The 25,311-nt window shown below is 38.9% G+C and overlaps 1 protein-coding gene across 1 annotated transcript in view; it reads left to right on the top strand.

Annotated features, from left to right (window-relative positions):
• The first annotated feature begins 1,589 nt into the window (after positions 1–1,589).
• The window catches only part of PPP1R16B (protein phosphatase 1 regulatory subunit 16B), a 167,501-nt gene continuing 143,779 nt past the window's right edge, over positions 1,590–25,311 (top strand). The window contains exon 1 of the mRNA XM_051979314.1: positions 1,590–2,490. The gene's annotated coding sequence lies outside the window, so the exon portion shown is untranslated. The remainder of the gene's footprint in view (positions 2,491–25,311) is intronic.

Raw genomic sequence — 25,311 nt, 5'->3', positions numbered from 1 at the left:
CCGTAAGGACATTATGTGTGCTAAGTCTGACATCCCTCTATTCTGAGAGTCTCATCAGCAAGAACATCTGATGACTCTGCAGATTAAGCTGATAAAGGCTACCAGGCAAGTGCTATAACTGGTTAGTGTGTAAAACTCATGAGATTGTTACTAACAAAGGTTTCAAGAACCATTTTATAATGTAATTAAAAGACATCTTCAAGGGTATAAATGAGTGGTGGTGTAATGTATGGTGAGAGTTTCTGAGAGGAGATCTGAGCTATAATAACCCACTGTGTCTTCAGCACTTCTAAACATAAAAATGTGACCTCTCCCAACCCAAACCCTTCACAGAAACCCAGATAATAATGGCGCTCTTGGGTTATTAAAAAAAAAAAGTCACTTTATGTCTTCACCACCTGTTCTATTCTCTAATTACAGTGACAAAAACCATGCAATTAGCTGCTGGATTATTAAAGAAGTGAGGCAACACAGGAGCTTTTGTACTACCTCTGAGTTACAGGGACTTTCAGATGCTCTCTGAGGTTGGCAAGAAGAGGAAGACCACATATACACATCCTCTTTCTCTTCTCATCAAATTATTTTCTTGGTAAACAGGAAATTACTATAAACAGTTCACTCATCTTTATTAAAAAAAAAAAATGCCCAAGGTTATTCTAGAGGTGACCATCTTGATGGCATAATAGGAATTACACTGGCCTAAAATAAAAGCAAATATCCTTCAGATGTGGACCTTAGAGAGGTGGAAATTACAAGCCAGGGAAGTGATTTGGTGAGAGCCACACCAATATTAAATAGCATAAGCAGAATTTGATTTCAGGTCCAGAAGGTTCTGATATAATTGACCATCCTTTCTGCCACCCTATGGAGAGCTAGGGCTACTGCATCCTGTGATTTCTGAAATGTAGGGAAAAATAGTGTAGTTTTCAGAGAATAAGCTTATTGTTCTGGGGCTTTGGCACCCACTGGATGTGATTCTAGAAAGTGATTTTGATGTATTTTTTACTTGATAATTTTCTTCTATTAACTACTATCAGTCAACTCTAAAATCCACCCTAGGGCAAGAGAGGATCCAAAAAAGAGAGTTAAATACTCTACTTCATCAGAGGAGGGAAAGGGGAAGGGGAAGTTACAGAGACATAGATTTGGAGCAGTATTAGAAAGCCTTCCTAACGATTAGCTATTCAAAGTAGATAGGTTGCGTCTGTAGTCTGTGAGGGTTTTCTCAGTGATTGTTTTCAAAGCTGGACGACCATTGTGGATGTTGAGGGTATTCCTTCTCTTATATGGGATGCTCTCTGAGATCCTTACCAAAGCTGGAACTTTGTGACAGAGTGGCTGAATGGTTTTTTTCCTTGGGAGGGTGAAGATTCAGAAAACTAGCTCGTCTAGAAACCTTAAATATAACAAGTTGGAGGCAGATAGTATTGATTTTCTCTTTAATCATTTCCTTTTCAAAATGATATATATCAGCAAGCCATCTCACTACCATCTATGCTGCCTTTCTGTTCTATGGTCAGAAGCTGGTAGGCAGTGGCCAAAGCTGCTCTACATAGAACATTCTTGTAGGTGGGGGAGGGGGGGTTAGGGAGGTTTTAGGGGAAGTGCTCATTTAATTTTCAGTGTACAAGCTCCTTGTCTTATGCCTCTGTGCTTCATATTATGCCTTACAGCAAATCTTCCCACATGGGGGGGGGGCGGCTGAGGGGGGAGGAGAAAGGAGAAGTGTGGTGCTCATGGAAAAAGCCTTGGGCTGGGATTCAGTAGAACTGAATTCTAATTCTCACTGCTACTAAAATTCTAGGTGATCAGTTAGTGATCGCCTTCTGTAGGTTTCAGTTTCCTCACCTAACAAATGGGCACGTGCCCTGAAATGTCTCTTTTACCTTTCCTCCTCCTATCTTCCACCCCAACCTTAGTCCCCCTGGAGGGTTTCTCTTTTTTTCAACCAGGCCTCTATTTTGTGCAAATGGAAACGTGTTTCCTTCCTCTTCGCCTTGCAGTTAAAAACCTTCCCGACATTTAAAAATCCTCTTCCCCCTGTGACAGCTCCCTCTCGTCCCAGTACCTCTTTTTCTGCAACCCCCACCCCTAGTCCCACATCTCCTCCCGTCCTACGCCACTCACACAGATAAAGCTTCCTCGTCCTAGTCCCCCCTTTCCTTCCCAGTCCCCTTATAGTCCCGGCCCACTGCTCCAGGCTGGGTCCCGACCCTTCCCTCGAGACACTGCGGGCCCCACTCCCCTAGCCTCCTCCCCAGGACCCGCCTTGGGGGAGGAGCCGAGGAGGCGGGAGCAGAGGCTCAGTCGCCGGAGCCGGCTTCAGAGGGCGGCAGCAGTAACAGCCACCGCCAGCGCCAGCGCCACCGCCACGGTCGCGGTGGGAAGACGGACCCACAGGCACGGAGGGCCAAGGAGCCGCGCCGGGGGCCGGACGGAGCCTGGACCGGCTGCAGCCGCTGCCGCCCAGATCTGGGCTCCTGAACGCGGGTGAGTTCCCGGGGCGGCCCGTCCCTCTCTTCCTCTGGCCTGGCTCAAGCTTTCTGGGCACCCGCGGATGGTTTTGCCGGGCTGGCCCAGTACCAGGGGCTCGGGGGGCTGAGAGATTTGGAGCTGGAATAGCGAATGACAGGGTTTGGAGCTGGGGCTGAGGACACCAGAGGCTGGGGCCGAAAATAGCAGGAGATCAGGGACGCGGCCACAGGGAGCACCTGAGATCCGGGGCTTGGCGCTCCTAGGGTAACGAGGTTGGGGCTACTGGGCTTCTTGGAACCCAAGGTCAGGGATACTCAAGTCTTGGGATGCCAGGTTTCGGAATATCGAGAGCTCCAGGAAAGAGGGGCTAGGAGCTGGGGGTACAATGTGGCCTGGGGGCCGAGAATTCAAAGGTCCACTTTCGACATCTCCTTCCCTGCAATCCAGGGAATCGAGTCAGGTGTGTGCTGCGAGACTGCCTTGAACCAACCCTCGAATCGTGGCGGATCTGGGCGGCCCACGGTGGTGGGGAAAGAAGGCAGGCGATCCCGGGCCGCAGGTGCTGTTCGCTCTCGGGTCTGTGGGCATCTCCCCAGGGAGGGAGCTGCCTGTCTATCTCTCGGGAGCTGCTGGCCCTGGGGCTAGGTTTTTTCGGACTGGCGGAGGATTGGGGATCCGGAGGGAGTTGTGCTAAGTACGCCCTCTCAGGGTCGGGGAAGGCAGCTCCTCTGTCCCCATGCCTGCCCACTTGTCCACTCCCGATGTATGGTCAGTGAAATAACTCAATCTAGTTACACTCACACGGGCTGATTACCAGACCTGCAACCTTTTTTCTAGGTGAGAGCAGGTGCTCACAGAAGTTGACGCTTGTAGATTTTTTTGGGAGGTGGGGGGCTTTAAAAACCACTACTTTTCAAACCCCCTTTGGACCTGAAATGTTGCTTAGTAACCGAGCCTTCACAGAAATCTCATTGAATAGGGTAGTGGTAAGGGTGGGAGAAGAGATTTCCACAGACCAGCACAGCAGGTCTGAGCTGCAGGTACCTCAGTCTCTCTTTTGACAAACTCCAGATAGATCATTTTCCTAAGAGTAAGAACATAGATGGACACTTACAGTCAGGACTCCAAACTAAGCTTTCACGAAGCCTTGGACTTAAAGAAATATTTGCATCTCCTTTCCCCAGAAGTCAGATTAAAGGGATTTTCCCAAGGTCACCCATAATGCCAAGGTCAGCCCTGGTCCCCATATCAGAACCTGGCACCCTACTGTAAGCATTCTTCTCCTGTCCTCTGCTCTACTTCTCTTCATTCGAGTTCCAATTGCCAAGTTGCCTTTCTGGTGAAAGGGCCTTTTTAGGTGGCCAGAGGATAATTGCAAGGTCTTAGAGTACATTTGGACCATCATTCCCCTGGCTTGGGATGAGCCTCCTCTGACTTTCCAGTTTGTTTTTTCATGTATGTTAATAGATAGCAGCTAATCGAATTCTTAAAACCTCCCCCTCCCCCAAAGCCTGCACAGTACCCATCTCTGAATGCCCCAAATGTTTGTGACCTCCGGCAAAGAGAGATGAATGTTTTATAAAAAGGTTTAAAAAACATAAAGAGGAGGCTTAATGGGAGCAGCACCATGTGATTACATCTGAAATAATGACACCCCTGTTCTCGCCCCTTCCTAACTGTGCATCTATCCAGCTGCACTGGAGCAGGGCTGCACCAGGTGCCCTTGTGAATTGGGCTCTCCTTTTTTGCCCAAGTCCTCTGTGGGAAGAGCTTTGCTTAAATACTCTTAGCCTATACTGCTGGCTGTCCTGGAGTGCTTAAAGGAAAGCTAGAGACTGCTGTTTTGGGTGATCTCTTTTTAGTTTATTATTTTCCTCTGCAGGACCACAACGGGGGAGGCAGGGTTTAAAAAGACTGGGGACATCTTTATATCATATTCCCTCAATTTCATAAAATATAATTTCTGTTCTGAAGAAGAACTTCCTGGAAATGACCCATCTTGGCTGCTGCCTGTATGGCTATAGTAGGGTATAGTTAATAATCTGAGGATTGTACATCAGTATATCTTTCCTGCCATCCTCCTCTGGCTGCTACAGACACTTCTGTAGAAATTGCAGCCAAAATGCTCAATTTCCTTATCTGTAAAATGAGGTCTTTTCCAGCTCTAAGTCTGCGATACTTGATCCAAAATCCAAGACTTTTCATTATATCTACCAATTCCATAGCCCCTAATCACCATCTGATTTTGCTATCTGATAGAATAGATTTGCTCCTTCTCAAACTAATCATACCCAGAATCCATTTCCCCCCCAAATTATCTTAATCAAACTGTTTCTGACCCTGCTCTCCTCTATCCCTCAAGAATTCCACTGGAAATTAATTTATTATTCCCTTCATTGAAAACTGAGTGCCTCATTAAAATTTCTTTGAAATAACAAGTATTTATCTGTTCTCTAATCTCTTGAGAAAGAAGAAAAAGAGAACCTTTATAATAAATATACAAGATCAAGCAAAAAAAAATCCCACATGGATCATGGACAAATTTTTTAAAATCTCATTCTTCATTTTGAGACCCTTAGTTTTCAGTCATTCAGTGGATAGCATTCTTCATTATTAGTCCCTAGGAGTCATGCATTAATCAGAGTTCTTAAGTCTTTCAAGTTCCTGACACTCCCATACAATGTTTTGTATAACAAAACAATATAAATTGTTTTCCTGGTTCTGCTGACTCCACTTTGCATCAGTTTATTCAGATTTTTCCAGGTTTCTCTGGTACCATCCTTTTCATCATTTCTTACTGCAAAATAGAATTCCATTCCATTCTTATATCACATTTGTTCAGATGTTCCCCAACCAACTGGAATACCAGAGTTTCCTTTTGTTTCCAGTTTTGTGCTCCCACAAGAAAAGAGCTGCTATAAATAGTTTTGACTGTGTGGGTCCTTTTCATCTTTCTTTGATCTCTAATAATGGTATCTCTGGATCAAAGGGACTATTCAATTTAATAACTTTTTGGACATAGTTTATACTATATTCATGACTCTGAAGTGAGTACTATGGAGAATTCAAAGATGAGTAAGACAAAAGTACTTGGTGTGATGAAAATAATAGGATCTGTAGTCATTGGAGCATATTCCTTGACCTGGAAGGGTGACTAGTAGAAACCCCACATTGTACAAGTGAGGAAACTTAAGGTGAGACGAAAAAGTGACCTGCCCAAATCATACCCTCTGTTAAATGAACCTACCTCATTTAACCTACCTCTTGACTCCAAATCTAGTGCTCTTTCTACTATACCACAATGACTTTTAACAAGAGTTCAAATCCCAGTTCAATTACTCACTGGCTGTCATTTCCCCCTTTTGGACTTTGTTTCCTCATTTATAGAGAGAGTGGGTTAGACTAAATGACCTCAAACAAAGTTCCTGATTTCAAAGAGATTTCAAATTTTCCTCAACTCTTCTTCCTGATATAGATAGAATCACAGACTCTTAGAGTTGGAAGGACTTTAAGTCCAATCCATACCTGAGCAATAAGCCCTCTAAATCACACCTTTTTTAAATGATTTCTAGGGAGGTATTTTTTTTTAGAAACGTCTAATTATTGGGGAGTTTTTCTTCCACTTTAACACTGAATTTGCTTCATTGTCAATTCCTCTCTCCTCCAACCATTGATTTTAGTCTAACCTTCCATATAGATTTGCTTTAAATTCTTGACTATCCATATCATGACATCTTTTAGTATCATTACCATACTATACATTCCCAATTCATTCAATCTAACTTCATATGGCTCTTCACCAACTCTGTTGCTGTCCCCTGGACCATATAATTTATTAATGACCTCCCTAACTGAGGACAGTACTCCAAATGGAATTTGGCTGGGGTACAGTACCGTAGGATCTCACTTTTTCAATCCTGGGCACTATGAATCTCTTAATGCAGCATAAGAATGCATTCACTTTCTTGGCTACCATGTCACCTTTTTGGCTCATATTGAGTTTGCGGTTTTAACTATTTAGCCATGCTTTCCTTAAATTAGTGGTTTTAGATTGAAATGCCAGCCACATATTAACTAAGAAAGCCACAAATTAAGATTTATCTCTTGTATTATTTTTATTTTGTATTGATTTTTTATTTTATTAAATATTTCCCAATTACTAATTATATTTTAATTTGGAGAGGATCACAGGAGGGGAAGATTTGAGTTTGATACCTTTGCTTTACATTATAGTGGTGAAGCTGATTTTTTTATACCTATGTAAGACTTCATCTTTATGTGTTACTTCATTTTATTCAATTTAGCCTGATATACTAGACTTTCAAGATGCTTTTGAGTCTTGACTCTGTCATTTAATGTGTTAGTTATCCTAGTTTGGGGTCATCTAAAAATCTTAAATGCCTTTCATCCAAGACATTGATAAAAATTGTTAAGTCATGTTGTTATAATCCTAGGTCTTCATCCTTGTTTCCTGTTCCCACTCTCCCATATATCTAACCTCCTTTTATGATAGAGTGAGAGACCAATTTTATCTTTGTATCCCAAGTGCATTGGGGTGGTAACGTAGTGAAAATTGGATTCCTGGAAAATTTCAAAATTATCTTTCCAAGGTCATAATTTATCCAGTTCTGAATCCATCTAATTGTTATTATTATGTGGTTCACATTTCTATACATTTTCCATGAAAATAGTCTGAGTGATTGTCAAATAGCTTGCTAAAATCTGGGTAAATTTTATCACTTGCAGTCTTCCCTCAGTAGAGAATGTAGGTTCCTTGAGGACAATGATCATTTAAAAAATATCATTTTTGTACAGTTGTCTTCTAAAATATATGCTTGTTGGATCAAAATCCTCTGGTCTACCAGTCTAGTATTCCTGTCAAAAAAAGGAAATAATTTTAGACCAGATGAAGCCAACTTGATTTTTTGTGATCAGCACATTCTTTTTAGATATTCACTAAGGACTCCCTTTTCAGTACATTTTATAATTTCCCAGGGATCAAAGTCAAGCTCATTGACCTCTAGTTTCCATTCTTTTCCTTTTTTTGAAAATCAGGACATTTGTACTTCTTCAGGTACCTCTCTTCTCCATGAGTTTTTAAAAGATCACTGGCAATGGCTCCAAAATCACATATAACAGTTCTTCTGGACCAACTGACTGGAATTTATCAAGGACAGTTATCTTCTCTAGTTGTCTCCTTACTAGTCTTAGGTATCAGCTTCTTATTAGCCATTTTGTACTGACTTTCCAGTTCAAAGAGCATTCTCCTTGGCAGAAAAGAGTAGCAAAGAAATGAGCAACTCTTCCTTCTCCCTGTTGCCAATTAAGTATCATCCCATATTCCCCAAGTAGCAGTTCTGTTCCTGGATATATATTGTGATATTCATTTTCTTAGTTTGAAAATATCTGTATTTAATTTTTTTACATTTTGATTTCTTGACTACAAGGCCCTTAAGGGCAAGAACTGAGTTTAATTTAAATTTTGACACCTTGATGAGAATTTAGACTGAAAACTCTAAGCATAATTCAATATTAATATTTTTGGAAGGAAAGGGAATAAGCATTTTCATAGGATCTACTATGTGGCAGACATTGTGTTTAGTGCGTTTTTTTTTTTTTTAAACAAAAATTATCTCATTTGATCTCATAATAATCCTGGGAGATAGATGCTATGTGATTCTCACTTTACAGTTTGGAAAACTGAGGCACTGAGGTTGTGACTTGTCTAGAGTATCTATGCTCAGATTTGGATTCAGTTAGCTGACTCTAGGCCCAGTGCCTTGTACACTGTGTCACAAGCAGGCCTTTGGAGAGATCTGGAGCTAGAGGAGATATTCTATAATAATATAACACTAAAATGCTACTGCTTTAGGGTGGAGAGTCAGACATAGTGATAGGAAGCTCTGAATTCAAGATCTAATTTTTTTTCCAGTCAAAGAAATATTTATTTATGGAATTATTTTAGCTTAAAAAAATAAAAAAATAATAAATACTAGGTCATTGGACCAAGAGGGTCATAGTAAGATTTCATTCCAAATTTACTGTTGCATTTGGTTATTTCAGAAAGATGTTAAGCATTCGTTTATACACTTAACCCTCCAAGTTTAGGGATTCCTATGCTAACACATTTCAGGTTCAGAAATTTGGCTGTCTAACACAATGTGTGACCATCATGAGCAAATTACTCAATCTCTCAGTGTCCCTAGAAAACTTTCTAAGACAATAAACTGCAAAAATGTTTCACTAATAGGGGGAAGAGGAAGCTTCAATATATTAAGGAGATGATCCACTTCTCTCCTTGCTCCCTCCCCTATTCCCCAGATCAGTGCAGAAAAATTGCTTTTTAATCTGTAATTTGAGAAAAACCCAGTGGCCTTTTGTCTGTTCTTTATTATTATGTTTTATTTTGAACTTAAATCTCCATAACCTTGAATCCTACTATAATCAAAAAAAAAAAAAAAAAAAAAAACCCTAAAAAACACAAACAGAAAAAAAGATGGTGTTTGAAACCAGGCATTCTCTATTTTTTAAAAAATATCTGTTACATTTATCCTGATAGTACCAATACTACCATGTGGATTGGTCTACTTCTGGGCTTCTTTCAGCTCTTTCCTTTATATATAAAATAGCACATCACTGATGCTTTCCCCCTTTTCGTCTCTTCTTTTTTTGGGGGGGATTGTTATAATTCTTCTTCCCCCCCAAATAAAAACCTTATCCTCGTAACAATTAGAATTAGTAAGCAAAGCAAATCCACTTATTGCCTATGTCTGAAAATGTGTCCTATTCCTCATCTCTAATTTATAACCTCTCTTACCATCATGTGTCTGGAATTGTAATTCATTGCATTGACTAGAGTTCTTAAAATCTTTCCCAGTTGTTTCCCATTACATTCGTGTCTTGTCTAAATGGTCGTATTGCCTGCATTCTCATATTTATATCAATTTATGTAAGTTCCCTCAAATTTTCCTGAATTTATCCCTTTAGTCATTTCTTACACAGTACTATACCATTAATATGTCATATTTGCTCAGCCATTCCCTAATAAAAGACATTGTTTTCAGTATTTGTTACCAAAAAAAGTTCTGTGATTGTTTTCTTTGTATAAATACATTCTTTTCCTCTGGACTTGACCTCTGAGCCCCCAGGGCCATGGTTCTCAATCCATTGTTAGAAGAAAGGGATTCTCTTCCAAAGGGAACAGAGATCTGTAAACATCAGGTGAGATTCTCTGGTTGATTTGGAACTTTGAGCTCACAATTACCTCAGTCTCACAACTCCCTGATAGAGTTTCTCATAGATTGAGTAAATTGCTTCTGAACAGGTGTTTTCTACAACTCACAAGGCACCTGTTGGCTTCTGTTTACTAGTTGCACTCTGTTTGGCACTATCCTATTGGGAAATCAGAGCATTTATTTAGTAGTTGTACTACATCTGGGTACACTATGTCTCTTTCCTATTCATCACTCCCTTAATCTCTTACACTCTGTCCTGCTGGCTTCCTGGGCAATGGGCTTTTAAAAGGAAGACTGTTTTTGCCTTTGAAGTCTCTAGTCATATTGATGGGCCTCCCCTGGGCTAACCCTTAGAGGTTTAAAGGCCAGTTGGCTCAGGAATCTGGATAGACCACCTGGACCTTCAGACCTTCTTGGGCATCTCAGCGGGGAATCAAGGGGACTTGTTTTGCAACTCAGCATTACTTGGTTGGTAGTTTTTCAGGATGATTAAACATGTATTGACCCAAGGACCTGACTTTGTAAGCTCTTTGAACATCTTGTCTCCAGCCTTCCTGATCGCTTTCCCTTTTTGCTCAGTTGCAGAGTTGAAGATTTAACCCCGGTGCCCTTGAGCTCCATTCAACTGGGCCATAGAATCCCAGATTTAAAATTAGAAGGGAACTTCAAGTTGAACCAGCTCACTTTACAGATGAAAAAACTGAGGTTGAGAAAGGGGAAATGATTTGTTCCAGAGCATGTAAGCAGTAGATGGATTGTTCGGTTATTTTTCAGCCATGTCTGACTCCTCATGACTCCTTTTGGGATTTTCTTGGCAAAGATACTGAAGTAGCTTCCCCATATCTTTCTCTAGCTCATTTTACAGATGAGGAAACTGAGGCAGACAGGGGGAAGTCATTTGCCCAGGGTCACATGGCTAGGAAGTGTCTGAGTGAACTAAGACTGATGTCTTTCTCACTCCAGACCCTATTTACTGCTCCAATCACCAACAGAACCAGAATTAAAATACAGGTATTTAACTAAATCCAGGGTTCTTCCCACTACACCACACTGCCTCCTTTTTCTCTCTTAGAATGAATCCCAGAGTCTTCCCCATCCAGTGCCCACTTTCCTGTCCACCTGCAGTTATTTATTTATTTTTTTAATGTTGCACTGAGAATTGAGTTTCTTCCTTGTATTCCAGGAACATTGTTTATAAGTACTTAACAGATAATCATTGAATTGCTGGTGGATTGAATTCCTAAGCCTGCATCTCCTTTGTTCCTTTGGTTGGGTCTGTATCTTTCTTCCTTATGGAAGATCACCCTCCTTCTACTGGCAAAAATGTGTATCTTGTTCTATATTCTGAGTCTATCAGCTCTCTGGCAGGAAGTGGTAACCGGCTTTGTCATTATTTGGAATCAGTATTGGTCATTGCATTGCTCTGTAGAGCTTAAGTCTTTCATGTTTGTCTTCACAATGTTGTTACTGTAGAAGTTCTTCTTTTAATTGCATCTACTTTATTCTGCATCAGTTCATATAAGTCTTCCAGGTACTACTTTGGAATGGATTTGGTTTGGGGTTAATTCTGAGGGCAAAATATGTTCTTTGGGATGGAAAAAGATCACTTAATCTGAGGAGCAGTCATTCCACATCTTCATTTCTTGTCTTACTACCCACGATTCCCCTATCCTCACTTCTTCAGTGTAATGAAAGCAAGTAGCATCTTCTGGGTGGAGACACCAGGGGGGGAAGATAGGTTTCCTGGATAGGGTGAAGTCCAAGAGCCAGTGAGCTATACACAAAAAGGTAGTTTAGCCTTCCATCATCCATGATAGGATTCCACTTAATCTTTCCTGATTTATCTCACTCATACATGTCACTTTTGTGCCTTAATTCAGGTAGTAGCTGGGATGGTCTCCTCACATTTCTACTTTTTGTGATCCTTTCTTTCCTTCAAAGTCTTGCTCAGTTACAATTCATGAAACCTTTCCTTCCAGTCTTCTAGCTAGAAATCTTCCTTGTCTCCTCAAATTTCTCTTGCTCCTGGGCCTGACCAATTTTTTTTTTTTTTTGGCATGTATCATTGGACTATATACTTTTTACTCCAAGAAGACAGTAAATTCCCTGAAACTGTCATTTTTATCTTTTTTTTAAATCTTTTTATTTTTAAAACACATGCATAGTTTTCAAAATTCATTCTTGCAAAAACTTGTATTCCAAAATTTTTTTCCCTCCCTTCCCTAGGTGGCAAGTAATCTATGTTAAACATGTATAATTCTTCTATACATATTTCTACAATTATCATTCTGCACAAAAAAATCAGATCAAAAAGGAAAAAAATGTTTTTTTTTCCTATCACCATTGTATCACACAATGCTTTATATATAATAATTCCTACTATCTGTGGGGTTTATTTTATTTTATTTTTTTTTGATGAGGCAATTGGGGTTAAATGATTTATCCAGGGTCACACAGCTAGAAATGTGCAGACAAATTTGAACTTAGGTCCTCTTGACACCAGGGCTAGTAATGCTCTATCCACTGTACCACCTACCTGTTCTAACATTTTTTTGTTTGTTTGTTTTTTTTTTTAATAGCTTTTTATTTACAAGATATATGCAGGGGTGATTTTTCAGCATTGACCCTTGCAAAACCTTCTGTTTCAACTTTCCCCCTCTTTTCCCTCACCCTAGATGGTAGGTAGACCAATACATGTTAAATATGTTAAAGTATACTAACATTTGTTTTTTATAAATAAATTTTATTGAATTTTTTGTTTGTTTTTATATCACTTAACATTTCCTTTATATCCTTTCCCCTTTGCCTCTCAGAAAGTCATCCAATATAACAAAGATTTTTTTTTTTAAGAAAAAGGAGGAATGATGGTAAAAGAAGAAAAAATCAAAACCTATCAATAGATTCCAAAAAAAAAAATCTTGACAATATATACAATTTTGCAAGTCTATTGACATTAGATGTATTCTCCTATTTTTTCTTTATGGCCTTGTTTGCTTTTCAAGTTTGTAACATTTCTTTTTGATTGTTTTCTGGTGGTGGTTTTTCTCATTTTCATTCTCATGCTCATTGTGTATCAGTACCCCTAGGCTTTCTGTATTCATCATATTTTACATATTATTTCTAATAAAACAGTAATATTCCATTACACTCATGCATTGCAATTTGTTTAGCCATTCCTCAATTGATGGGCATCTACTTGTTTCCAATTCTTTACTACCACAAAATGTACCAAGAGTTTCCATTTATATAGAGCTTTAAGGTTTATAAAGCACATTATGTGTTACCTTATTTGATCTTTCCACTACATCTTCCTCCTTCTACTGGCACAAGAGTATAGGAAGCAATGTGCAATGGCAAGCAGCGGGGGCTCAGATCTGACCAAATTCTCTCCAAAGTAGCACCAGGAAAAGAATGAAGGGAATAAAATTAAAAGAACAACTTCTATAGTAACAATATTGTTAAAACAAGGAAACAGGCTGAAAAAGGTTAAATGACCTTTCCATCATCACATAGCTGGTGAGAATCTGAAGCAGGATTCAGACCTAGGCAGATAATTGGTTAGGTGGTATAGTAGATAGATTTAGAAAGTTCTGAGTTCAAATCCAGCCTCAGACACTTAGTAGTATCTGGGACTCTGGCTGAATTATTTGACTCTTGTTTGCTTATTTCCTCATCTCTAAAATGGTGATAATAATAGTTACCAACTTTTTCAGTGTTGTTGTGAGAATCAAATGAGATAATAGTTGTAAGCACTAAGCACATGAGCCTGACACATAGAAAGCACTGTATAAATGTCAGCTGTGGTTGGTTTTTTTTGGTCCTTCGGTCTCAAAGACTATGACATCTGGCAGGTGATGCCATGACATGCAAGTGAATTAGATTTGATTGAATGAGGTCCTTGCAAGGTCACCAGCTATTATTATTATTGACTCCATCAGTGACCCTTGTGTAATAGATGACAGGTTTCCAGAGAAACATGAAAGGGGAACTGGCCTTTGAAATAATAACTCATATTTCTAAAATGCTTTAAAGTTTACAAAGCACGCTTTCCTCACAAACAGTTTTGTTAGGCAAATAATGTACTTATTATTCCTATTTTAAGGATAAGGAAAATGAGTTTCTGAGCATTTAAGTCATTTGCTTGTGAGCACATAGCTAATGGGTGTCAGATTTTGAACCCAGGCTTCTTGACTCCCAGGTTCACTGCTCCTTTCATTACAGCATTCCACATTCTCTCTTTTATCAGCCTCCTTTCCCTGCTTGGTACTCAGGCAAAGGGTCAGCGTTATTATTCTTTGATAACCAGATTTTGTTGCTAATTATATGCTTATAATAGCCAGACATTTCTTCCCCAGAGGTTTAACTCTTTAGAAGCTCCTCCCTCTTGGTGTGTTGTGGCTTTCAGGAAAGCTCCTGTGGCTCACCCTTCCCTTCTCTGCAGCAATTCTCAGACCTGAAACCTTCTAGGAATGGGAACAACAGGTGAATTCTGCTCCTGGGAGCTTCAGGGAAGGGGTCAACAGGGCAAATAAAGTTAACCAATACACAGCTAGAAAATGTGACACCAAATTTAAACTTAGGTCCTCTTGACAACAGGTGGTACTCTATTTACTGCACCACCTGGCTGCTCTAATATTTGTTTTTTATAAATTTATTGATTTTTTTTTTTTTTTTTTGTATTTACATCACCTAAAATTTCCTCCAAAACTGTGTGGGCAAGTCACTTAATCTCATCAAATCTGTTTCCTCCTGAGAAAGGTAGGATCATAATATTGGAGTGATCTATCTATATTGGGCTATTGTGGGAAAAGCACTTTGATGCTTTTCAAGCATCGTATAAATATGTATTATCATCATTGGTTGTGATTCCTTTGGCTGAAGGACTTCAGGGCCAGATTTAGTTAGTTAATAAGCATTCATTAAGTGCATACTATGTGCCAGGCACTGTAGTAGAATGAGGAAAAAGACAGTCCTTGCTCTCAAAGAGCTCATAGTCTAATGGGAAGTCAACATAGAGATGTACATACACACATATATATTTATAGTGATGTGTATAATAAAAGACTATATAAATTATATATGTAAATTGTATACATATGTGTGTATGTATATGTATGTATATGTAATCAACTGAGGGGAGAGAATTAAGGAAGATCTGGGGAAGCTTTTTAATAAAAGGTGGGATTTTAGCTGGGCTTAAAAGAAGCCAGAGAGGCCAACAAGTGGAGATGAAAATGGAGGGACAACCAGTGAAAATGCATGAATTTGGGAGATGGAGTACTGTGTGTGAGGCAACAAGAAGACTGGTGTTACTAGACTAAATAGTGAGGGGGTGGGAGTGCGGGTGAGGGGATCAGTTATAAATGATTTCTAAAAATCCAAAGAGGATTTTTTTTTGATCTTTGTAGAAAAATAAAATCAATTCTCTCTCTTTTTTCATCTATCCATCTTTAATAATTTCTAAATTTATATTTTACATATATATATATAATTTCTGAAGGAAGAATCTGCATAGGCTTCTGGTATTGAAAAAAATTAGGAATTCTAGGAGTTGGAGATAAGAAAAGTGAATTATTGACATGGGAGATAGTCTGCTTAAAAGCTTAAGGGAAAAGTTTCCAGAGATGGAATATAGAATATTATGTATGAAGAACATAAAGCAGGTCAATTTGACTGTAGAGAAATATATAATAAATTGAAAAGATAAAATGAAACCAGATTGCTAAGTGCTTTAAAATCTAGAGGAGTTTTCTATTTTATCTAAAGTTCTGCTTTACCTAAAAGTATGTGGAAGTCACTGAAATTTCCTCTTGGGCAGAGGAGTGAATTGGTCAGACCCATGTATTTGGACAAGAGATGGAATATAGTATCATGTAGAGGGAATAGTGGGTAGTCCAGTTCTGTTAGAATGCAACATAAGCCCTTCCCTTTGCTCTGGCCTGGGGAATGATGGTACATAGCTGAAGCAACCCAGGATCAAATAGGAGTAGAGTTGCAGCCCTGCAGGAGCTCCCAGTGGGCAAATGCTGTTTATCTGCTCTGGCCACTGGAATTCTCTCTAATGGGATAGGCAGCAACAAAGGAGCCCTGGCCTCCTTCTTAGAAGTTATCACCACCAATTTTTTAAAATAATATTTCATTTTTCCAAATATCACCAGCAATTAATGAACTAGATGGACAGAGAGAGCAGGCCCATGGTGACAGACTCTGGAGGCAAGACTGGAAACATGGTTTTGATCAATTTTGCCTGGGTTATTTAAGGTCTTATGAAGATCTGCTTACATAATTTAGAGGAAAAAAAACTTCTTTTAGCTCCCTTTTGCCTTAGAGGGAGAGAGAAACAGCTTGGTATATGGATGGATAGGAGCCGGTATTGAAGTCAAGAACTTGGGTTCAAGTTTTGCCTCTGACAAATACTAGCAATGGAGCCATGGACAAGTCACATAGTCTCAATGTTCTAAGAGTGTTAAAGTGCTGACCTATTTTGACAGGGAGAAGAACTTTCTCTCTGGAAGTTCCTATGTCAATGAAATTGCCAGTTTCATCTCTCTTCATAATATTAGGGAAGCTGGGGAGAGGACCCTAATCCTAATATCTGGCTACTTATACTCCAGTTACTGACTTGATCCTAATCTGTAGTCCTACGGCTATAGCTGAATTTTTTAGAGACTGGGGATAAAGGATGAGGATTGACACAGGAAGGGTATGGAAACCTGAAGATGAATTTCATCTGGTTTACCAAGCCAGTCTGAATAATTTAGGTCAAATATGTTACTTTTCTTCATAAGTGAATATTTTGGGAGGAAAAGTCTTCTGATTCTATATGATTAAATCTGGAATGAACATAACATGTGTTATAAGATCCATTTTAATCTGGAATTTTGAGGATTGATGGGGGTGGGGTGGGGGAGTTGGAGAGGGAAGAACACTGGGAGGGGACCAGGGGTGCCACTTTTATAAGCTTCCTGTTTTTTTTCCCTTTTGGTTAGAATTAAGGAAACACATTGAATGGCTTTTTTTTCCCATTGACATTTGCAGCAATGTGATAGGTCTAGATTAACGAGCCTAGCAGTGGTATGAATCTCTCCCAAATTCACTGGCAGCAGTGGGAAGGAGTGATGGGTTTTCTCAGGGAGGTTGATATTTTTCAGAAAAGCCTCTGAGAGAGAAGTTGGGGCTCTGGCTGCTCACAAAAAAAAAAAAAAAAAAAAAAAAAAACCCAAAACGCTGTAGTCTTATGCCCAAGTTACAGAGGACAGGATGGGGAGAAAGGGTACAGGAAGAGGGCCCTTTCACAGTTTATTGTATTAGTTTCTTTTAATAGAAATGTCAATGTAAATAAACCATTGGAAACTCTGAGTTTAGCAGAGCAGAGATTTTTAGTTGGGCTTTGGTTGTAAGATGATCAGGCAGTTTCCTTCATTCAAACTTCGGTAGGCATCCAAGGAAAGGAGGCAACTATCTGTGTAAGTTTTGTACAGATGTTAGTTTCCTGCAAGCTGACCCTCCTTTGACAACTACCCTTTTCACCTGCAACTCTCCAGGAAGCCCCAGGGCTGTAGATAGGGGTGGCCAAAAAGTTTCTCTGATGGAACACAGAATGAATCTGTTAAGGGAAGAAAGTTGGTTATCATCTTATTTATATTTAACCTTTTAGGGATGTTCCTACTATTGGTTATTTATTTGGCTTGCAACTTAAAGAATTAATTCCACAGTTATTTATTAAGCTCCTACTGTATGCAGAACACTTTGCTGGATGGTAGGGGTGAGAGGTTGAGGGAAAGGGTGATACAAAATTTAGATAAGACATGATCCTAAGGGAGCTTACTGTTTAGCAGGGGTTAGGCACAAATATCGATAACTATAATCAATCAATCAACAATTGTTTATCAAGTATCTAATTTGTCCTAAACCTTGAAGATACAAAAGCATAAATGAAACAGCCTTTGCCCTCAAAGAGCTTATATCATATATGAATATATCATGTATGTATGTTTATATTAACACTTGAACATGTATATATGCGAGTGCATATCCTTTAGGATTTGTAGCTGAATCTATCTATCTAAGTGCTTAATTAATGCTTTCTCTCATTCATTCATTTCAATAAGCACAAACAAAATTTTCATAAAATAAATACAATGGGGAAGGAACATTGGCTCCTGGAAGACCAGGAAAGGCTTCATTTGCGAGGCAGCTTTGCTCTGAGCTTTGATGTAACTCACAGAAACACACAATACTATACAATACTATATAATAAATGAATCATAGAAGTATGCAACAGAGTGGGTTGTGACACTCTAGAAGCAATGCAGTCATGGGGAAAGAAGGCTGGAATGGAATCCTGGCGCTTGGATTCCAGGCCAAACCCTGTTGCCTTCTGTTAAAGCGAACTTGGATGAATCATGGGATCTCTCAGGATCATAGTCTTTTCATCTTTAAGATGATATTGGAATAGGTGATCTATCTACAAGGTTCCTTCCAGCTCTGTGACTTCCATTCCTTCCCTATTTGAACACAGTAGAACCATCAAAGGATATTAGGAGTTCAGCTGGTGAAAAGGTGGGAGGATGGAGGGAGACCATTTCAGCTGGAGGGAATGTGAAAATCTAAGCCATAAAAATGAGGAACCTACGGTAATACTGGAGGGATGTTTGTTAGTAGCATAGTTGGCCAGAGTACAAAATATGTGTAGAAGAGTAATATTAGATAAGGCTGGAGGGGTAGAATAGTGCTAGATTGAAGTGGGCCTTGGATGTCAGGCAGAAGACTTTGAACTTTACTTGGGAAGTAATAGGGACAGACCCACTGAAGGTTCTGAACAGAGATGTGATTTGCCAGTTTTACACGTAAGAAAGATTATCCTGACAGTGATATGAGGTAAAGATTAAAGGGGGAGCAGCAGAAGTGGGAAGATCTTTTAGGAGATTATTGCAACATTTTGGTGTATGATAATGAAAACTTATTACCCTGTTCTGGTGGCAATGGAGAAGAGAATAGAGAACGAATGCTAGAGATAATGAGGCAAAAGTGACCATGGTGCCATCCCAAGTTTGTGCTCTGAGGCTCTAGTTCCTTATATCATTTTGAAACTTAAATTGATAATGAGGTATTTTATATTTCCTTCTATTCTTTTCTTTCTTTTGACTTTGTTTTATCATTTCTTCTTATTTCCTGGAGTTATTAGCTTCCAAATATTTCTTGTCCTCTGATCATAGTAACTGATTTACTAGTATCATAGTAACATAGTAATGAACTTTAGTTTCTTTTTTCAGTTTTTAGCACAGTATCTGACACATAGTAGGCACTTAAATGTTAATTGATTAATTCTGGAGTTTGTAGTGATTCATATGCATTATCTCATCTGAAACTCTTGGTACTTTTTAATGGCTTTTTCTGGCTTTGGAAATCCATCCTTGTATTATGTGTATTTCCTCTCTATCCTTGTTACCCAATGAATACCAAGTTAGTTCTTGTACTTTCATTTGATGGGTTTGCTACAAGGAATTGGTGACTCTGTCCTGTAATTCTTTAGTCTTATTGTAAATAGGAGCAAGAACTCTCTTTATAATTCCCTAATCTCAGAATCATCTCTTCACACTTGGAGTGCCAATTGGAATCACAACTTAGATGAGAAGTACCAGCCAGTCATGATAGTTTGACCCTTCTCTTCTCCCTTGTACCTAGCAGATTTCCATTCACCAAATATAGAAAACTTAATAGGAGGTTCAGGGTGTCCATCTGATCTTATTGCCTATGTCCATTTTGTTAATGACTTTCCTTGGATAATCAAGGGGAATACTAGTCAATCACTGGACTTATTAAGTAGTTGAATTTATTATGGGTATGTGCTTGGCTTTGTATTAAGCCCAATGATCTCTTCTCACCTGCCACACCAATGGGCCTAGCCCTCAATTCCTCATATTCTAAAGTGGGGAGAGAACATAGAGACAACAATCTAAATATATGATCTGAAGGTTGTTGTTTTTGTTGTTGTTAATTGGAAGGCACTGAGAGGGCAAGATTGGGAAAAAGGTCTCTTGAAAGAGGTGGGGATGAGCCTGAGTGTTGAAGTAATCAGAAAGCCAGTAGACAGAAGTACAAAAACAGTTATATTCTTAAACAGGATAAATAAGAATTACTTAGTTTTTTGAAGATTCTGTATAAATTTTGCCCAATATAAAACTCCAAATTGTATCTAAATTCTGCTAGATAATAGCCTTATTCTTCATTGAATTCTTCAATTCTTCAAAAGCCTATGTAGTCTTTCCCTAATCAGAAATCACCCCTTCTGCATCTTAATAAAGGATTTCAGTGTATTTCTGTGACTTAAAAAAAAAAAGTAAAACCAAAAAAGCCCCTCCATCCTTCTATAGATGAGATAGATGGTCCTATATGTTAAGTCATTCAATCAAGTCAACAAGTATTTATTAAGCACCTAATGTTCCAAACACTGTGCTAAATTCTTGGGTTATACAGAAAGGCAAAAGGGAGACTTTGATTTCAAGGGAACTCATGCAGTCCACGAATTTGGAATTTGTTATGATTTAGCCAGGAAATTGAAGGAATTTGTTATTCAGCTAGGGCTTTGCCTGAAGTTTACCTTTACTCAGAAAACTATTTTTTCTTAGATATAATGATAATAGATACAAACATCTTAAACAATATCCTAGAGAGATGTTTAAAATTCTTAAGTAAACACACTATTCTCAAACATCTATTGGCATGTAAGTAATTGGTCTCCTAATTGCAAACCATTCTTATCTATTTACCAGAGTTAGACTTCAGGGAGTCTTATGTTTGGTAACATTTTGTTAAAACTTCTGTTTAAACTTTAAAGCACCACCTCTGTGACCTTGGAAAAGTTAATGAATCGCTGTAGATTTCATCTGGAAAATGAGCCAATTGGACCAGCAAGGCTTCTTAACCTAGGTGTTGTGTATAGAGTTTGGGGGGTGGAGGGTGGGGTGGTGTTTTTGATTACTAAGTCAATTGACATAGTTCCTTGATATCAGGGACTATCTTTTGCCTTTCTTTGTATCCTCATTATTTAGCACAGTGCCTGGCAGATAATAGGTACTTAAATGCTTATTGATAGATTAGATACCTAATCTATATATGTACCTTTTTTTAGGTTAGGGTCTCTTTTGTCTTTTTATCTTTGGGTCTAGCCCAGTGCTTGGCATATAATAGGTGTATAATAAATACTTATTGATTAAGTTTAGTCCAGCCTAAGTCAGGGAATCCAGAGTTCATGGCTGCTATACTTTACTTATTTCCATAAATATCCCCATTCCTGATTATTGTGCAGCCTTCCCTTGTTTAATTAGCCCTTTAAACTTTGGGGATTTAAATGGCCACAGATGGGGCTTTCTTTGGAAACTGGTCCCTGGGGTTTAAAGGACTCTGGCTGTTCTCTCTCTTTGCTGCCTCAAGGGAGGAGGTGGGACCATTCCTGCCTCTGAAGAAACTGGGTAATCTGATTCTCATTTCCCTGTGCTTAGTTATTACATAAGCTTTATTTGGAAGGCAGATTGGCTGGTTAGCTCCATAATTAGTCTTTGCAGGAAAAGTGAGGGAAAAATCATTAGCAAAGATCTCAGAAGTCTTTGTGTACCCCTTGATACGCCTTCTGTGGTTCACTAGACATAGACATTTCCACTCCTGTTCTTGGGTCCACTGTGGCATGCAGGATACCCATAGACACAAACCTTTCAGCATTGATCTCTTGGCCATGGGTTTCTTGATTACTTTTCCTGCTACTGTTTCCAGATTCCTCAGATTTAAGCTGGAGGGGCCTTATAAAGATCATTTTGTCCAACATCTTTGTTTTACACCTACTCCAATCTTAGGAGGAAACTGAGACCCAGAAAGACCAAGCCCAGAGTAATACAGGTAGTAAGAGGATGAGCTGGGATTCAAACCTTGGACTCCAAATCCAGTGCTCTTTCTGTTCTACTATATGGATTCTCCCTATATATTAACATACAGCAAAAATAAGTAGGGAGAAAATTCCATCTTGTGAGACTGTAGCATCTGTTAATTATTTGAATGATTCAGTGAAATATACATTTGGATTTAGGGGTCCTAAGTTTGAACCCTGGCTATGCCAATTTACCTATGGGACTTTGGACTCTCTGGACATCAATTTTCTCATCTGTAAAACAAGAGGTTTGGAATGAAAGACCTTTAAGTCTCTTCTAGTTCTGAGATCCTATTCTATTTTTTTTTTTTTTTTGAGTCTTTGACAAACCTTTACAGGCTTCTATCTCCCCCCCTTTTAAGGTGATAAGAATCTTGGAATTAGAAGGGATATTAGAAATCATGTTATTCAATTTTTTATCTTATGTTGGGGATTCCTACAGTCTTCCTGATAGTCATTTGCAGAGAAGCCCATTCATGACTATGAGAACCAGGAGTTTTAATGAGTGTTTTGTTTTAACTCCTTTATTTTTCAGATAGAAGTAACTTGACAAGATTAGAGAGTTAATGTGAAGCTCCAGTTTGCCCATATCAAGTATTCAGTTGACTTAAACCCCTAGGTTATTTCATGAGAACTTTTGCCAGAATGGTTTTCTATCCATTCTATGGATTTTTTTGAACCTCAATGTAGACTCATGGTAACAGGTTTGAGGTTAGTGCCAAAAGTCAGTGGGAGACTATCAAATACTGGAAATGTGATCTGCAAGTCCCCAGAGTCTTAGATGGAGCTACAAAGACCAACATGAACTTTTCTGGGCAAGCACAGTCTCTTCTAAGGGCAATGAAGCAAATAGGTTTAATAAGCAACACTTACCTCAGGGGTTAAAGTTCATTTCTCAGAGATAACTGTACAGAAGTGACCAGCTGGACTCTCTCCATCTGCATTGAATTGTACAAGAATTCTTGGTTCTTTGCCTTCAAAGATCTCAAAATATCATTTCCCACTCATAGACCTTCTCCCATCTGTACTTGTACCATTAATTTTTTTGAACCTCAAATGCAAGATTTACACATTTATTCCTTTTAATTCATCTTTGAGTATTTTCTGTTCTGAAGATGTATCTTTAATTCTGAAAGTGGGGTGTCCTTGCTATTGTTTTGGCATTTGCAAACACATGAACATGCACTTGTGTTCATCTTCTTTCCTATAACCAAAGTCTTCACTGATTTCATTTTTGGGTGTGTATCCATGTGCTTATTTTTTCTGCTAACAGAGAAAGACCCAAGAAGACGTTAAAGATAGCATCCATTCTGATAACTTTTCATTCCTCCTTGGCCTCCATTATTATGGTAGATATGAAAGCTTCTCTTGGATTTATGCAGAGATATATAGAGAAGGATGGAAGAACATGAGACAGTGAGACCCTGTGGTTTTCTGCATGCTGAACGACCTTAATATGAAATGTTTTGAATCAAATGGGAACACAATTGAGATTTGTTGAAAGAGCACTAGATTTTGAGTCTATGACAAAGTGGGAGTAGAGTAGGGAGAGATGGCAGCTAGGAGCAAGTTTTAGACACAAAGGAGGGAGAAAGGAGGAAAAAGGTGAAGGAAGGGAGCAGAGGAGAGTAAGCAGAAAGGGGAGCACACTTTGTCCTGACAGTGGCCATAGTTGCCCTAAGACCTTTCTTCATACAGAATCACAGAGCCAAAAGAGCTGGTGGTGCAGTGAATGAATTGAACACTGGGTTGGACTCAGGATGTGACCCTGGGGAAAGTAACTCAACCTCTCTCTCAGTTTCCTTAAATGTAAAATGGGGATAATAATATCAATAGCAATAATAATAGCACCTACTTTGTAGGTTGTTGTGAAGATCAAATTAGTAATATTTGTTAAGAAAAAAAAGCACCCAGCACAATACCTGGCACACAGTAAACACTTAATAAAAGCTTATTCCCTTTCATTTCCCTTCCCCTTAGAAGGGACATCCAGATAACGTCTAGTCCATTCTCTATGTAAATAGGAATTCTAGTTACAATATCCCTGTAAAGTCCAGATTTGTTTTGAAGAGCTCCGGTAATTTTAATAGACATTTGTTAAAGCATTGACTACCTCCTGAATAAACTCATTCGACTTTTGGATGGCTCTACTTGTTAGGAAGATTTTCATAACATGGAGTCTAAATTTGTCTCCTTGTACATTCCACCCATTGTTCCTAGTTTTGTCCATTAAGGCCAAGCAGAAGTTGTTTTACTCTTCTTTACTAAAGAGCTCTTAAATATCTGAAGACAGCATTCATATCTTCTCTTTTCAATCAGTCATTCATTAAGTAAGCATCTACTATGTGCTGAGCACTGTGCTAAGCTCTGGGGATATAAAAAGAGACGAAAAACAGTCCCTGCTCTCAAGGAACTTACAATATGAGGCAATATGCAAACATATATAAAAGGCAAGCGATACATAGGATGACTAGGAAATAATTAACAGAAGGAAGGCTGTTGAAAGAATTGAATTGAATTGAATTAAAAGAGGTGCAAAAGGCTTCCAGAAAAAAGATGGGATTTTAGTTGAGATTTAGGAAGCCAAGAAGATCACCCCCATTTCTTTCAAATGATATGTGAATGGCTTGTTATCCCTTCCCCTCATCATCATTATGACCCTCTTTGGGACACTCTCCAAATGGTCAATGTCTATCTTGAAATGGGGTACTCAGAATTGAATACAAGGAAGTTCTATAAATCAGGGCTTCTTAAACTTTTCCCCCCAGTTCCCTTTTTCCTTGAGAATCTAAGCTGAGGTGTTTCTGGCAGCATTTGTGCATTTGCAGTGCAAAGTACACATGTTGTGTGTTCAGAACCAAGGCTGCAGTGAAGTCATGCAATGTAACATGGACAAGCACTTTTTTTGGTTGCCAAATTTTTCACTACCCCCATATTCAGGTATGTGATCCCACAGTTTAAAGAGCTTTGCTATCAGTGAAAACTTCTACTTTCTTTTTGTGGGTAGATGCAAAAACTCTCTCTCCAATTTCTAAGATGAAAATCTTAACCAATGTTGACAAATGTTACTAATGCCTTCCATCTCTGCATCATTACAGGCTTACAAAATCCCATTTTCTTCTGAAATTACTGAATAAAGAATGAAAAGTTTTGGCAACCAGCTAAATAGTAAAGTAACCCAGAATTTGTCATACCCATCGCTAAAATGCCAATTTCCTACTCAGTAGCTATACTGTTTTGCTAAGAAGTATGTGTATGTTTCGAGTTTCAAGAAGGAGGGAGAAGAGGGACGAGAAAGAGAGAGAAAAAGAGAGAGAGAGGGAAGGAGAGAGGGAGGAAGAGAAACAGAAAGAGATGGACGAAGAGAGAAAGAGAATGGTAGGTGGTAGGTAGAATCTTCTAAAATCCCTTTAAGAGAGAAAGTAAGTCGAAGATGAAGGCTAAGGGGAAGGGAAGAGGGTGGGGTGCTCATGTTTGTTTTTTAGATTCTCTGTTGTGCTAAATGTTGCAGGAAGCATGAGGTGGAAATGTTTAGGCACTTCCTCCATACTGCTGCCAATATTGTTGGGAATCAGAAGGAGTATTGTAAGGGAAAATAATTAAATTCTTAGCATTTACTTTTGACAGCATCAACTCTGAAAGATTTTCTGGTTCACTTTTTAAAAATCACTCCAAGTC

Source organism: Antechinus flavipes, chromosome 2 (genome assembly GCF_016432865.1).
Source record: "Antechinus flavipes isolate AdamAnt ecotype Samford, QLD, Australia chromosome 2, AdamAnt_v2, whole genome shotgun sequence".
Lineage (NCBI taxonomy): Eukaryota > Metazoa > Chordata > Mammalia > Dasyuromorphia > Dasyuridae > Antechinus > Antechinus flavipes.
Note: the sequence above shows the minus strand (reverse complement) of the source record. Positions and strands in the feature narration are given on the sequence as shown.